Below are 16,272 nucleotides of genomic sequence, written 5' to 3'. Positions count from 1 at the left end.
TTGTGATGGCTCATGAGGTCATCATGAGATTCATACCTCTAACTCTAGTGCCCTTATTGTTAGGTCAGATTAAGAAAAGGCCTATGACAAAGTAAATTGGGATTTCCATTTGGAAATGCTTACTTCTAGAGGATTTGGTGAGAAATGGATTGTGACCGTGTCTTGGATTTAGAAAAAGGTGGCTTAACTAACGAAAGAAAGATGGAACCAGATGCTTCTTTAAAAGAAAGCACTTTGCCTTACCTGTGAATTAATCAAAAATGTTGCCCCTTACTCGCAGATGTAGGAAGAAGGCTTTTCTCGCCAACTGAACCCCAATAGGCTTGGATAAGGGGGTACTAACCCAGCCGGCCCATTCTCCTCGGGTTGGGCCGGCGAGCCGCCATTCGTGATCAAGATGGACTCCGGAGGCCGCGCGTAGGAGGCGTGTTCAAGATTGCCTCCCCCGAAGACTTGAGGTATACTCCAAGATCCCTGCCGCCGCCTAGCTCATAGCTACCGACCTTGTAACCCTAGATACCCTTCCTGGCGTGTATATAAGCCATAGTTTAGCCCGTAGAGGGGACATCAACACAAAATCATTCACCCATCCCTAGAGTTAGACCACGCATTACGATCTGCAGGTAGATCAACTATGTACTTGATACGTCAAGGGAAATTGTTTGAGAAAAATTGCGGAACATTTTCTAATATTGTGTACTACAAATTCAACAAACATTTTTTGAAACTGTAACATATTTTTGAATCGACAAATATTTTTGTGAAAGCCGTGGACATCTTACAAAAAAATTAAAAACATTTTCTAAAAATGATGAACACTTTTTAATTCACATTTTTTTCAAATTGACGAACATTTTTTGAATATGCAAAATGTTTTGTCCTGAGCATTTTTTTGTGAAATAGTGAACATTATTTGAATATGCGGACTTTTTTCTAATTCGTGGTCCCTGGGGAGGCTGGCCGCGGCGAGAGCTCCGGTGCCCAAGAAAGCAAGTGCTCGGCGGCAAGCCCCCAAGATACCCCCAAAGCCTGCTCAATGGATCCATTAGAACTCAAGAGCCATGTACTAACTTTCTTGTGATAATATAAACTTATTCTATGGTAACATGAATGAGTCCTTATGTACTTGCGAACAAGTATCTCTTGCAGGACATTTGACAGGAAAAATAGCGTGGAGCACTTTTTTTAAAAAGAACATTACAATAAGTAACTGAAATATCATATAAATCTGATGAGTAAATTCCTATCGTACTTGTTTTAATGTACTAATTTAGCTTATAATCCATTGAACACATTTGTAAATGCATAAACAACAACTGAAACACTCTGACATTTTAGAAACTAGCAAGGTCCTATACCCTCATATTTGACCATTATTTTCTAAATGCAATTAGTAATAGAACTATTTTTATATTTCATGAAAATTCAAATCGTAGGTAATAAATTAAGCAAGGCTTGTGCGGAAGTGATGCACTATGTTTGGTACACAACCAGAATATAAACAAGAGCTCTGCAGTTCTTCTTGACGGATAGAAAATTATGCCCATAGACAACCATAGGTTGAACTACTTATACGATAATAACTACAAATATATTAAATAATATTCATGCTAATAGGCATTAAACTCACTAGCCAACTAGATTAAACGGATAAATTTGTCAACATTTTTTACAAGCTCGTGAACATTTTTGAAATTCATGAGCCTTTTTGAAGTTTTCTAGATTTTTGGAACACTTTTTTTTGAGTGGTGAACAAACTGTATTCCTCAAGGAACAGCATCAGGGATAAACAGTAAGCCCGGCTTAGATAACTGCCATACACATAACCTTTGGCAAGGTTGTGTGCTTCATAATTGTGATCCCTCTTCTGATGTGTAATCTGGGCTTCAACAAACTCCCGCTGCTTCTCCTTTATGTCACCAATGATCATGCTATTTCAGCCTAAATAACTTCCCTGAAGATTCTTGACAGTAGCAGAGCAATCAGTAGCAAGCTGAACTTTTTGCAGGTATAGATCACTGGCCAAAGCAAGACCTTCCGCACATGCCATATAAACGCCTGCAAGAGCTCCTCTGCTATGGCCAATTTGGTCCCTGATAATCATAGCCAGTGGCGGAGCTACGCAAAAATAGTTGGGCGGGCCAGACAAACAAGTGAACATTTATTTTCCTAAATTACGATGAATCATGCTACTTCATCAGACATAAGACTGCCCTCACTAATATTTTAATTAAATCAGCAGATATATGCAGCCCGTGCTCGCCCTTGGCTGCTTGATGTATGATGCTGGCCAGCTAGTGGCCACTGGTGCTTGCTGTTCCGCTGCAGCTCGGCTGCTCCTTGTGGCCATAATTACTGAATCTCCCACTGCTAGTAGACTAGGCTTATGAGCTACCGATGTAGTATGTGAAAGAAAAAAGATAGCGGCCACTTCGGCCTTGCTGTAGCTCCGATCATGGGCGGGCCACGGCCACTTTGGCCTTGCTGTAGCTCCGCCAGTGATCATAGCAGAGGAACCCATATAAACGCCTGCAAGAGCTCCTCTATCTCCATGCCTTGAAACAGCCACGTCCACATTGATCTTGGAGAAGCCTTGCTTCGGAGCAACCCATTTTGCACAGCTATCTCGGACAGCGGTTACAGTCACCTTGTTCTTTGTTGGCATCAGGGACAAGTCACCAAGAAATTTATTGATGAACGCTAGGGTAGACAGAGGAGACTAAAATTCCCCTTCATGCGTAGCTCTCCTTCTCGCCCACCATATGGCCCACAAGGTGGTCAATACCTTAGCAAAATCTTCCTGTCCCAAGAATTCCTGCATATCTAAGAACCATGATCACCGGTTCAAAAACATTGTTCATGTGTTCCAAAAATCTAAAAAAATTCTAGATTTTTGGAACACATGAGCAATATTTTTGAACCGGCGATTATTTTTTGAAATTTGGGAAGAATTTTTTTAATTCAAGAATATATTTTTTTCAGAACATTTTTTGAGTTCATGAATACTTTTCAAATCTGTGATTTTTTTAAATTTGATAACTTTTTTTAGAAAATTCGCTGAACTTTTTTTGAATATTATGAACACTTTCTACACATTCACGAACATTTTTAGAAACTGTGAAAATCTTTGTGAATTGGCAAACCATTTTACTGAAACTCGCGAACATTTTTCTTAATTTTTCGAAACATTTAAAAAAACAGTGAACGTTTTTTCAAATTGACGAATATTTTTGAAATATTCGAACATTTTTTCCTCAACATTTTTATGAAATCGTGGACAGTGTTTGAATACGCGTGCATATTTTCTAATTCGTGATTTTCCAAATTCATGAACAAGTTTTGAATTTATTGAACAATTTAGAACTATGTTAACATTTTTAGAAATCACGATTTTTTTAATCCATTAACATTTATAAGATTGCTTGAATTTTTTTTACAATTCACAATTTTTAAAAATTCGGGAAGCTATTTAATCCTGAATTATTTGAACAAAGAATAAAACGAAAACAGAAAATGGAAATGGAAAAATGAGAAAAAAAAACAGGGGCCCGCAAATGGGCCGGCCCAAACTTGTGCGCCAGGGCGAAGGGAGAGTGCGCGTTTGCACAATCCCTGACCCGCACCACACCAAATAGTGTGTCCCGCCATTGGCATCGGCCTCTCCTCACGCGCCCCCTCCCCAATCTTAGGGGGGATGGCCGCAGCGAGAGTTCCCGTGCCCCCGAGCACCTCCTAAGCCCGCTCAGCGGATCCCCTGAGTATGATGGCACCAAGTCTGCTTCTCCATGTACCTGGGACCCGTCCCCATTCCTGCCGACAAAAAGATTCCAAAAAGATTCCACAGATGAAATTTAATAGACAGATCTATGGAGCTTTAAATTATAATTCGTTTTCTAAACGTTTTTGAAGGCTAAAACGACAATTTTCCAATCCATGAAATTGAATGGCTTCGTAGAGCTCAGTGCCAGTGACTGGTCGCCCTAATTTTCTAAACGTTTTTTAAGGTTAAAGCCACAATTTTCCAATCCATTAAATTTAACTCACTGCCTCACTCCCACTATCCCGAAATCTAACCCTCGATCCCCTTCTCCCAGCACCGCCGCCATGGACCCGCCGCCGGCGGCGGCCTCCATCCCCGTCCCCGACGAGCTCCTGGAGGAGATCTTCATCCGCCTGCCCACCCCGGACGCGCTCGCCCGCGCCTCCGCCGCCTGCACCTCCTTCCGCCGGGTCATCGAAGGTCGCGCCTTCCGCCGCCGCTTCCGCACGCTGCATCGCCCTCCCCTCCTCGGCTTCATGGACGAGGCCGGATTCCAGCCCTCCCAGGCGCCGCACCCCTCCGCCCCGCTCGCCGGCGCCCTCGCCCCCTGCGCGGCCGATTTCTCCTTCGTCCCGGCCGTCGTCTCGTCGTCCTCCTACTTCATGCCGCCGGGCGTCCAAGACGACGGGGAAGGCCCCCGCTGGCGCCCCTGCGACGTCCGCGACGGCCGCGTCCTCCTCGATTGGGTCTCCCTCCACCCCCGCGCCATGCGCATATGCTGCTACATGGAAGACGGCTACGAAGTAAGCATCCTCATGGATTTCGGTGAGCTCGCCCCGCATGACCGCCCCACCTGGACCAAACGGGAGCGGTGCAACGCCGCGGAGTTCCACCTCGCCGTCTGTGACCCCCTGTCCAGCAGATACGTGCTGCTTCCAACCATACCCGAGGACCTCGCCGTCAAGCCGCAAGATTACCTTCGGGAATTCGAGCCTGTACTCGCTCCCAACACCAGCGACGACGGCGAGGAGGAACACTTCAAGGTGATATGCATAGCAAAATACAACACAAAGCTCGTCCTCTTTGTCTTCCAGTCCACAACTATGCAATGGTCAATGGTCAGAGTCTCCCATTTCCCCTTCTTTGAAACACATGTCCTGTTTTGACTGCGTGCGCGGCTGCTTCTACTGGACAGAGCCTTATGACAGGAGTGACCATTTGATGGTGCTGGACACGCGCACTTTGAGGTTTTCCACTGTTGACCTTCTCACAGGTTACCATGTGGAGCTCAGAGATCTGCCTGACCAGAGCTTTGATCGTCGGCGCCCAAATGCTGTTGTTTTGGGCCGAGAAGGAACCCTTGAGATGTTTTCTCTTGTCCATCAACACGGATCCTTTGCCCTCTATCATACCTCTCTGCAGAACAATTCGCAGGAATGGAAGCTTGAGAAGGTCATACAGCTGCCTCGGCAGTATCATGACTATTCCATTTCCACAGTGGGTGCAGCCGAGGGATTCTTGTTCTTACGAGGCACTCTAGAAGGTATTCCTGTTGAGAATGTCAACGTGGATTGCTACTCAATGGAGGTCAAGACATATGGAATTACCAAAGTCTGTACAAAGACGGAGAAGTACTTCAACCGCACATGTACCCTCCCATACTTTAGCTTCCCACCACTGTTATCGGAACCAACTATCTGATCAACTGGTAAGCCTAATTATTTTATTTATGTTGCCATTGGGTTTGGGTGCATGCTTTGCTTGTTCTACTCGCATGGTTATATAGAGAATTAATTATTGTTCTATTGGGCCTGGCTACCTTGTCAAACTAGCTAGAAGAGGTAGCTAATTGATGGTTTTAAGCTGATACCTGAGTACTCTTTATTTCCCTGTTCTGTTTTCAAGAGCATAGAGTTCACATGTCATGGTCTGCTATTTTTTATTTATCTTGCTTCACTGCAATAAGATGGCTATAGGATTCTTGGGAAGCACGAATAAACAGCTTTTGCGCCTTTCTTCTTAAGCTATATTTTGCTCTGTAATTTTGCAGATAGGAAAGATTCCCATTGCATCAACTTCAGTTGCTTCAAAATTCTACTGCCATGGTTACATAGAAAGTTAACTATTGTTCTATTGGGCTTGACTAAATTGTCAAACTAGCTAGGACAGGTTGTCAACTCATGGTTTTGATTCTGCATGCGTGTTTAACTCCCATTTATGTGATTGAGAATGTTAATTGAAAAGAAAGATTACACACTAGTTTGGAAAGCTAGTTTTTATTGCCTGCATCTTTATGTAATACATCGTTAGTCATACTTACCAGTTGCTACATATCTTTCATTTATTTCAACGACAATGTTCAAAATCAGAATGTTGCCTAACCAGTAAGTTAATGTTTGAAGGCCTTGAGTCTTGTGTTTATTGCTTCGAAGCTGCAATACAATATAGCTGCTTCTGTTCTGTTATTGTTAAGCTAAATCGTACTCTGCTACTTAGCACATGCCTAGTTCCTAAGAAGATGGGATGGGAAAGATTCCCGTTGCATCAACGGCAGTTGCTTAAAGTTTCTAACTAAATACATGTATGCAGATCTGACCTTGCTAGCTTGATCTTGCTTGCGCATATATCTGGAGTAGGATGGCGGATGTTCATGCTGATATAGTCTGATAGTTCTGTATTAAGTATCGTATGTATGTCTGTAAGCAGGGCAGTAGGGCACGCTGTCAGTAAGTGGAATTTGACCAATATTGACGTCTAAGACTTTGGTTTATGTTGTGTGCTAATGTTCGCATTGGAAGCCCTCGGGGTTTATGTTCCCCGCTTCAATCCATGTCATTGGTCTATCAGTACTGAGATAACTAGCTTTTATCTGCATGAGTGGAGTAGATGAGTTAGTTAATTTCTTTTTATTTAGATGCTTCTGATGAGTTCATCTCCAACGCCTGCAAAATTCTAGTTGAGTTACCATGATTGAGTTTCTTGCGCACTGAGCGTGGATGTTGTGTGCAAACGATGACTGCCATCAAAAAAGTGAGTCCTCTGCCAGCTTCTAGAGCTTGAGGTTTCTCCTCAGAGAAACGGATATCGATATCATAGAAACATCAACTGTAATAGCTTCAGGTTTCTGTAACTGGAGAGCATCATGCATGTCCTCTATCAATATGCACATAAATTCCAGGATACTTGTTTTCGGCGAAACATTCATACCAACCTACAAAGTCCGAAATCTGATGTGTGCAGAGGCTTGAGAGGAATTAGTCCCAAAGCTAACCTTTACTACTGCACTAATAATTTCTGTGTCTTGTTCAGGAGCTTGTGTTTTATTTTCATGGATTTGATGAATCACATTGAAGTTGGATTTGTTTTCACTTAGAGCTAACAAGAGCTGTATATGTGAACTTACATCAGCTTTGTCTCTGTAGATTTGGTTGAGCAAGTGGATCAACTTCCGCTAGTGGTGGGTGGGTCTATATCTTCTTCCTGTGTGGCTCCATCTGTAACAGATAATGAATGTGCAATGCTATGACAAAAAAAATGTCTGAAACATCCAGAAAAATTGCACTTGTAAGCTACTGTACAAACCTAAAGATTTGCATGTCTGCACAGTAAACAAAAGAGAGTGCTCAGACCAGGTTCTCCCTCTGTGTAGTGTAGGATCTCCCACTCTGGCAACCCTGCCCTTCAGATCACAAATGTATCTCTGAAACAAGGACAGTTTCAGTGAAGAATGCATAGGTGCAGGAAGAAGAAGGTCAATTGGCACAATGAAAGCAACGAAGTATAAAATATACAAGTACATACGGATTGCAATGCGAATACATACGGATGTATATAAACATATTTTAAAGTGTAGATTCACTCATTTTGCTCAGTATGTAGTTTATATTGGAATCTCTAAAAAGACTTTACACCTGTTGGATTCACACAGCTGATTGGAAGAGAATAGTAGTATATATTTCTGAACGCAATGCTACTTTACACAGATTGATTTTCATGACATTTGGTTCGCAAGAAATTCCGCTGTACATGTAACAAAAATGGTAAAAAAAGAAATCTACTATATGTAAAAATGGTGAAAAAAGTAAAGAGAAAAAAAATAAATAGGGGCATTCCGAGAATTGAACTCGGGACCTCTCGCACCCTAAGCGAGAATCATACCACTAGACCAAATGCCCTTTCATGCTAGTTTTACCTAACGATCTCTCTTGATCCTACTCTGCTTTTTTTTTCCTTTCCTTTTTACCAAACGATCCCTCTTGATCCTACTCAATTTTTGTCCCCTTTTTGGATGGATCGGCTCGCTCGTCACCTGGGCAGGAGCTTAAACAAGTGGAGTACTCCTTACTACAGCAATCTGGTTGATCCATCAGCATTGTTTGATGGATCTGGCATCCATGCACGGCCGATCCTGATTTTGAGCCAGACTGCGCACGTCCTCCAATCATCAACCCGTCTGTATGCATGTTATCTGCACACCTGAACTGAACTTCATCTTGCTGCTTCTGAAAATCCGAGTTGTTATATGCAGAAGAAGAGATCAATGAGCTACACGGTTTCACGTACGTACCTGTGTTCAAATGGGTGAGTGTATGTGTGTGTTATTGGATATCTCGCACTTTTACTATCAAAGTCAACCTTTTGTATTTGTTTACTACGTTCTTTTGTAGCGCACAAAGCATGGCAACTTATCTTGTTTTGTTTATCTCATCTTATTCAATCACAGCTGATCAAAGATGGAAAGTTTTTGATAGATGAAATGGATTCTTTCTTTTTCATGTACTTTTTGGCCTTGTTTTTTTGTTATCCGGTTGGTGAAAGACTTTGAAAATCATAGTAATATGAGAGTTGGTGCAATAGGACAACGTTGCTACATTCACGGGCTCAATACGGGGCTTTTACATTGTCATTCTGAGTTGTCAGGGGTTGATTGGATTAAGGGGGAAGATTGGGCCCCACCCACCTGAAAATTAGGGGGCGCAGGTTTAGTTAAATGGAAGCAGCCCCGTAAAAGCATGTAAACAGCCCGTGCGTTTAGCATTTTTGGGATTTGAGCCAGTTCATTTTTTGTTAGTTTTCCTTTGATCTTTTTTGTTCCTTCCAGCGATGTGGTTTTTGTTCAAGTATTTTTTTTATTAGTTTGGTACAAAATTATTGTATTTATGGGACTGACCGATAGGAGCAAGGCTTGTGTTAGGCCCACTCATTTGGATGGCTTGATGGGCTTTGAAGGATGGCATTGCGACGCGTGAAGCTTACGGACACATCATGGGGAAATCATTAGCACGCGTATGATATGTCTCGCTCCCGTGATATCGGAAGCGATATCGGGGGAACGGTCATGCGCTATCGCGCCCAATTTGGTAGGTTTAAATGGACGCCAAATTTACAGATGGGCACAATTAAAGTCGGGTCAAAGATCTGCTAGATATTCGATCGCGTTCACAAGTACTAAATAAGGCAATCTTCTTCGTACCTGTCACAGTAAACTCTTACCAAATCACGGTAACCCCTCCACTATAAATCCACCCCTCCTCCCTCACCGAAACCAACAACTTTCTTTTCCTTCGCTGGTTTTATCTCTTGCCAGCAATGCCTCGCAACGTGACCCTCAAGTACATCCCCCATGACTCGACCCGGCGCGATAGATTCAAGAAGCGCCTCAAGGGCCTCATGAAGAAGGCGGATGAACTAGCCATCCTGTGCGATGGCAAGACCTGCGTACTGGTGTACGAAGAGGGTAAGGCGGCGCCGGAGGTGTTCCCATCCCATGCCGAGGCAGTGGGTATCCTGAATCAATTCAAAAGCCTGCCAGAGCTGGGGCCGTGCAAGGAGGCGATGAACCAGGAGAGCTTCATCACCAAGCGCATTGAGAAGCTCCAGGACCAGATCGACAAGACGCGTCGTGAGTGCGAGGACAGCGAGACCAGGTACCTCCTTCACAAAATCATGCATGGCGACCCCTCGGTCCTCGTTGGCCTCAACATCGAGCAGCTCATCAAAGTTGGCTACAAAGTGGACGTGCTTCTCAAGAGCATCACCGAACGCATGGCAAAAATCCATTCCCATGGGCCACCGCCAGCTCCATGTGTCACCACCGGCAACATAGACATGGGCTCTCCCGTATTGTATCTGGCACCACCTCAGTAGCAGGAGGGCTGACTTGACATGGTGAGCTTCAGAGGGGGCCTCGACACCCTGGTCTAGAGTGGCTACCCTGGCACCAACTTCTGTTGCAGCGATATGAAGATGAAGATGCAGCTCTTTGATATGGGGTTCGGTTCGATTCCTTTCGCTCCCATGTACCAGGAGGCCAGCTACATGCGCCGATCTCATCTCATTTTTATTTGGCTTTGGTGGTTAGTATGAGACATTCACTTAATTTCTTGAAATTGTTATATTCGCCTATGTGCGTCTTGTAATCATTGTGTTCTTTGAGCCAAATCATATTTAATTCCAATGTATTCATTGAAATTGTTATTCAGTTGATCTCTTCCCTAAGTTGTTTGTTTGATCTCTATTGTTTAGTTGGTCGTAAATCTTTAGTTGCGCCTATTTTTTTGTGTCAGCACTGTGTTTTCTTAGGCATAGTTGCACCAGCTACGTGCTAGACAATTGATTGATTGCTGAACCTTGGTCGTGTGTTGGGAGATCTAATGTCATGGTGTTGTTATCGAATCCCGCCCATATTTTTTGTGATGCTCTCTCTCTCTCTCTCTCTCTCTCTCTCATATGGGTCCTTCATGGTTTTAAAAAAGGAAAAAACTAGGCACATAACTGAATTTGAATTAGTGACCTATGTGAAGAGACGAACTACACTGACAGCGTAGCCAGGCGCATTTTGTGTTGCTAATAGGGCAAAAACTTGCGAGACTTTTCGGAAACCAGCCCTTGCGGCCCCTACCGACAGAAAAGAAGGGCATCCAGAACAAAAAACCTTGGGTTGGGTGGTAAAGCCGAGCTTGAACCAAGTAGAACGTCAAATGTGATAGACTCACTCAATCGGCACTATATAAGATTATCTGATGCCCTTTTTTCTGTGTCCATCCTGCTCTCGAACGACTACTGCTTGTAGATGTAGACCAGAAGATGTCTACATCAACATCATGTTGGTGTTTTTAACTCTGTTAAAAGTGAAAATGTGACTTGATGAGGCGACGATGTATACTTTGATAGGGAAAAGAAGACGATTCCACCAGCATTATTGGACAGGACAAGAGCCTCGTCTCCTTGCAGAGAAGGGTATATATCTCCGAATGCGATGCTACTTGACGGATATTGATGTCCATGGCATCTAATTCGCTTAGCTGCACGAACAAATTCTGCTACTATACGAGATGGAAAAAAATCTACCATATGTAAAAATGGTTAAAAAAAAAGAGGAAAAAATCTGGGGCATTCCGAGAATTGAACTCGGGACCTCGCACCCTAAGCGAGAATCATACCACTAGACCAAATGCCCTTCCATGTTTAATTATCCGAAAGAAATTATTTAGACACACGCGGGGGTCAACAATCTGGATCGAAGATGAAGTCAACCCTCATCCACCAACAAGCTAACTCGATCGATGAACTGAGCTAGCTTTAGGTTGCGCTACACACATGGTCTCATCGATCCCATCAACTACGGCCGGTGCGAGATGCCGATCGATGGATCGATCCACCAATGGCAGCTAGCATCCAGGACGATGATGATTTTGTTATCGGATGCATGGATCGGCTGGCGCGTCACGCAGGAGCTTAAACAACTGGATAAGTTGTGATTAATCAACTACAGTAGCGATTTGAATTGAGACGCCGTACGTTCACCACCCCCATCCACATCGATTCATCTGCATCGTCACATGACATGCGCAAATATAGCTGCTTGACAAATGCCAATGCCTCCTCCATAGCCGTTTCATCAAATCGAATCTGATTAAGAAGCTAACTGCATCGGCCGATCGTCCTTGCATAGCACACACATGCCCTAGCTAGCTAAAAAGAACTCATATTTAGGAACGGAAGGAGTAGAATATACGCTATATATGTAGCCAGACCAGTAATACGCCCTCCTTGTTTGTTTCATTTGGAATGCAATGCACCACCGATCCACGCACGACGATTCCCTGAACCACACCCGCAATCGGACGCCCTCTGCGCTGTCTGATTCACCCGTGCCGCCTGCCTAACGGCCTCTCCAGTCTCCACCGTCCAATAATGCTCATCACTAACAGGTGATCAATGGCTCAGCAGTGATGAGGGGTCAGTGTTATTCGGATTTGTAGTAGTGAGGTGTGTGCAGGCTCAGTATCTTGGACGTGTTCATAGGAGTAGGATGTGGGTGCGTGAGTTTATAAGTGTGTGTGTGTGTGTGTGTGTGTGTGTGTGTGTGTGTGTGTGTGTGTGTGTGTGTGTGTCTTCCTGGATATCTCGTAGTTTTATTATCAAAGTCATTGCAATATTTTTCATTTGTTTTATATGTTCTTTTGGAGCGCACAAAACATGTCAACTTATGTTGTTTTGTTCATCTCATCTTAGTGTCAATCACAACTAATCAAACATGGCAACTTTTTGATAAATGAAATGGATTCTTTCTTTTTCATGTGTTTTGTGAGCTTGTTCTGTTGTTATCTGGTTGGTGTAAGACATAGTTTCGAGAGGGATGGAAATCGAGGACTCCCGATGCCTATTTTGTGGGCGGAATGTGGAAGACAGAGGACATTAATTTGTACGTTGCAAGGAGGTGAAGGCAGTGTGGCGAGTCATGGGAATGGAAGCTGTCAGAATGAAGCTACAGGCCTATAATTCAGTGGAACCTGTCATGGATCGGGAATGTATCCGGTGCACCCGCACTTGTGGTGCTACCGGTGCACCGGATGCCATAGAATGTTTTAAAAAATCTGAAAAAAAATCTAGTACGTTGACACAACATCAATGTATGATGTCATAAAATTTCATATAAAAATTTGAAATATTGTTTGAGATACAAAACTGACAAATATGGCATCAGTGCGATAATGGGCCAAATCTAAAGCCCAAGTTATGTTGTGTACTATTCATTGTTGAATTTATCATTTGTTGTTTTTCGAGTTATGTTTTGAATTTTGAGCTGAAATTTTGTGACAATCAACTTTGATGTTGTGTGAGTGTGCTAATCTTTTTCAGATTTTTTTGAACATTTTAAAAGCACAATATAAGTTAATTGGTGCACTGGTAGCACCACAAGCTCCGGTGCACCAGATATTTTCCCGTCATGGATCATCTTTGGTCACTGAAGATGGAGCTTGCAAAGCTTGTGTTGGAAATATGCCCTAGAGGCAATAATAAAATGATTATTATTATATTTCCTTGTTCATGATAATTGTCTTTTATTCATGCTACAATTGTGTTATCCGGAAATCATAATACATGTGTGAATACATAGACCACAACATGTCCCTAGTGAGCCTCTAGTTGACTAGCTCGTTGACCGACTGATAGTCATGGTTTCCTGACTATGGACATTGGATGTCGTTGATAACGGGATCACATCATTAGGAGAATGATGTGATGGACAAGACCCAATCCTAAGCATAGCACAAGATCGTGTAGTTCGTTTGCTAGAGCTTTTCCAATGTCAAGTATCTTTTCCTTAGACCATGAGATCGTGTAACTCCCAGATACCGTAGGAGTGCTTTGGGTGTACCAAACGTCACAACGTAACTGGGTGACTATAAAGGTATTCTACGGGTATCCCCGAAAGTATCTGTTGGGTTGACACAGATCGAGACTGGGCCCACTAGGTAATGCATCATCATAATGAGCTCAATGTGACCAAGTGTTTGGTCACGGGATCATGCATTACAGAACGAGTAAAGTGACTTGCCGGTAACGAGATTGAACGAGGTATTGGGATACCGATGATCGAATCTCGGGCAAGTAACGTACCGATTGACAAAGGAAATTGTATACGGGGTTACTCGAATCGTCGACATCGTGGTTCATCCGATGAGATCATCGTGGAACATGTGGGATCCAACATGGGTATCCAGATCCTGCTGTTGGTTATTGACCGGAGAGTCGTCTCGGTCATGTCTGCATGTCTCCGAAGCCGTAGGGTCTACACACTTAAGGTTCGGTGACGCTAGGGTTGTAGAGATATTAGTATGCGGTAACCCGAAAGTTGTTAAGAGTCCCGGATGAGATCTCGGATGTCACGAGGAGTTCCGGAATGGTCCGGAGGTAAAGAATTGTATATAGGAAGTCCAGTTTGGCCATCGGGAAAGTTTCGGGGTCACCGGTATTGTACCGGGACCACCGGAAGGGTCCCGGGGGTCCACCGGGTGGGACCACCTATCCCGGAGGGCCCCATGGGCAGAAGTGGGGAGGGAACCAGCCCCTGGTGGGCTGGTGCGCCCCCCCTTGGGCCTCCCTCCCTGCGCCTAGGGTTGGAAACCCTAGGGATGGGGGGCGCCCCACTTGGCTTGGGGGGCAAGCCACCCCCCTTGACCCCCCCCCCTTGAGATCCAATATCTAGGGCCCCCCAGGGCCCCTATATAAAGGAGGGGGAGGGAGGGATGCACACCTATGCTCTTGGCGCCTCCCTCTCCCTCTGCAACACCTCTCCCTCTCATAAAGCTTGGCGAAGCCCTGCCGAGATCGCCGCTACTTCCACCACCACGCCGTCGTGCTGCTGGATCTCCATCAACCTCTCCTTCCCCCTTGCTGGATCAAGAAGGAGGAGACGTCTTCCCAATCGTACGTGTGTTGAACGCGGAGGTGCTGTCCGTTCAGCACTAGGATCATCGGTGATTTGGATCACGACGAGTACGACTCCCTCAACCCCGTTCTCTTGAACGCTTCCGCTCGCGATATACAAGGGTATGTAGATGCACTCCTCTCTCTCGTTGCTAGATGAACTCCATATATTGATCTTGGTGAAGCGTAGAAATTTTTTATTTTCTGCAACGTTCTCCAACAGTGGCATCATGAGCTACGTCTATGCGTAGTTTCTTTGCACGAGTAGAACACAAATTTGTTGTGGGCGCAGATGTTGTCAATTTTATTGCCACTACTAGTCTTATTTTGCTTGGCGGCATCGTGGGATGAAGCGGTCCGGACCGACCTTACATGTACGCTTACGTGAGACAGGTTCCACCGACTGACATGCACTAGTTGCATAAGGTGGCTAGCGGGTGTATGTCTCTCCCACTTTAGTCGGAGCGGATTCGATGAAAAGGGTCCTTATGAAGGGTAAATAGAAATTGGCATATCACGTTGTTGCTTTCACGTAGGTAAGAAAACGTTCTTGCTAGAACCCTATTGCAGCCACGTAAAACATGCAACAACAATTAGAGGACGTCTAACTTGTTTTTGCAGCATATGCCTTGTGATGTGATATGGCCAAAAAGTTGTGATGAATGATATATATGTGATGTATGAGATAATGTTCTTGTAATAGGAATCACGACTTACATGTCGATGAGTATGACAACCAGCAAGAGCCATAGGAGTTGTCTTAATTATTGTATGACCTGTGTGTCAATGATTAAACGCCATGTAATTACTTTACTTTATTGCTAAACCGTTAGCCATAGTAGTAGAAGTAATAGTTGGTGAGCAACTTAATGGAGACACGATGATGGAGATCGTGATGATGGAGATCATGGTGTCATGCCGGTGACGAAGATGATCATGGCGCCCCGAAGATGGAGATCAAAGGAGTTATATGATATTGGCCATATCATGTCACTATTTGATTGCATGTGATGTTTATCATGTTTTTGCATCTTATTTGCTTAGAACGACGGTAGTAAATAAGATGATCCCTCATAATAATTTCAAGAAAGTGTTCCCCCTAACTGTGCGCCGTTGCGAAAGTTCGTTGTTTTGAAGCACCACGTGATGATCGGGTGTGATAGATTCTAACGTTCACATACAACGGGTGTAAGACATATTTACACATGCATAAACACTTAGGTTAACTTGATGAGCCTAGCATGTACAAACATGGCCTCGGAACACAAGAGACCGAAAGGTCGAACATGAGTCGTATGAAAGATACGATCAACATGGAGATGTTCACCGATGATGACTAGTCCGTCTCACGTGATGATCGGACACGGCCTAGTTGACTCAGATCATGTATCACTTAGATGACTAGAGGGATGTCTAATCTGAGTGGGAGTTCATTAAATAATTTGATTAGATGAACTTAATTATCATGAACTTAGTCTAAAAACCTTTGCAAAAAATGTGTTGTAGATCAAATGGCCAACGCTCATGTCAACCTCAACTTCAACGCGTTCCTAGAGAAAACCAAGCTGAAAGATGATGGCAACAACTATACGGACTGGGTCCGGAACCTGAGGATCATCCTCATAGCTGCCAAGAAAGCATATGTCCTAGAAGGACCGCTAGGTGAAGCACCCATCCCAGAGAACCAAGACGTTATGAATGCTTGACAGTCACGTGCTGATGATTACTCCCTAATTCAGTGCGGCATACTTTACAGCTTAGAACCGGGGCTCCAAAAGCGTTTTGAGCAACATGGA

The 16,272-nt window shown here is 44.0% G+C and overlaps 2 non-coding genes and 1 pseudogene across 2 annotated transcripts; 1 reads left to right on the top strand and 2 right to left on the bottom strand.

The window, feature by feature from the left end:
• Window positions 1–4,059: 4,059 nt before the first annotated feature.
• Window positions 4,060–7,658, top strand: LOC119341339 (annotated as a pseudogene).
• A 205-nt stretch (window positions 7,659–7,863) lies between these two features.
• On the bottom strand, window positions 7,864–7,935 carry TRNAP-AGG. Its single transcript has one exon. It is a non-coding gene; the product is annotated as a tRNA-Pro (tRNA).
• Window positions 7,936–11,149: 3,214 nt separating this feature from the next.
• On the bottom strand, window positions 11,150–11,219 carry TRNAP-AGG. Its single transcript has one exon. It is a non-coding gene; the product is annotated as a tRNA-Pro (tRNA).
• Between the last annotated feature and the right edge of the window lie 5,053 nt (window positions 11,220–16,272).

The sequence above is a fragment of the Triticum dicoccoides genome, chromosome 7B (assembly GCF_002162155.2).
Source record: "Triticum dicoccoides isolate Atlit2015 ecotype Zavitan chromosome 7B, WEW_v2.0, whole genome shotgun sequence".
NCBI classification, from domain to species: domain Eukaryota; kingdom Viridiplantae; phylum Streptophyta; class Magnoliopsida; order Poales; family Poaceae; genus Triticum; species Triticum dicoccoides.
Note: the sequence above shows the minus strand (reverse complement) of the source record. Positions and strands in the feature narration are given on the sequence as shown.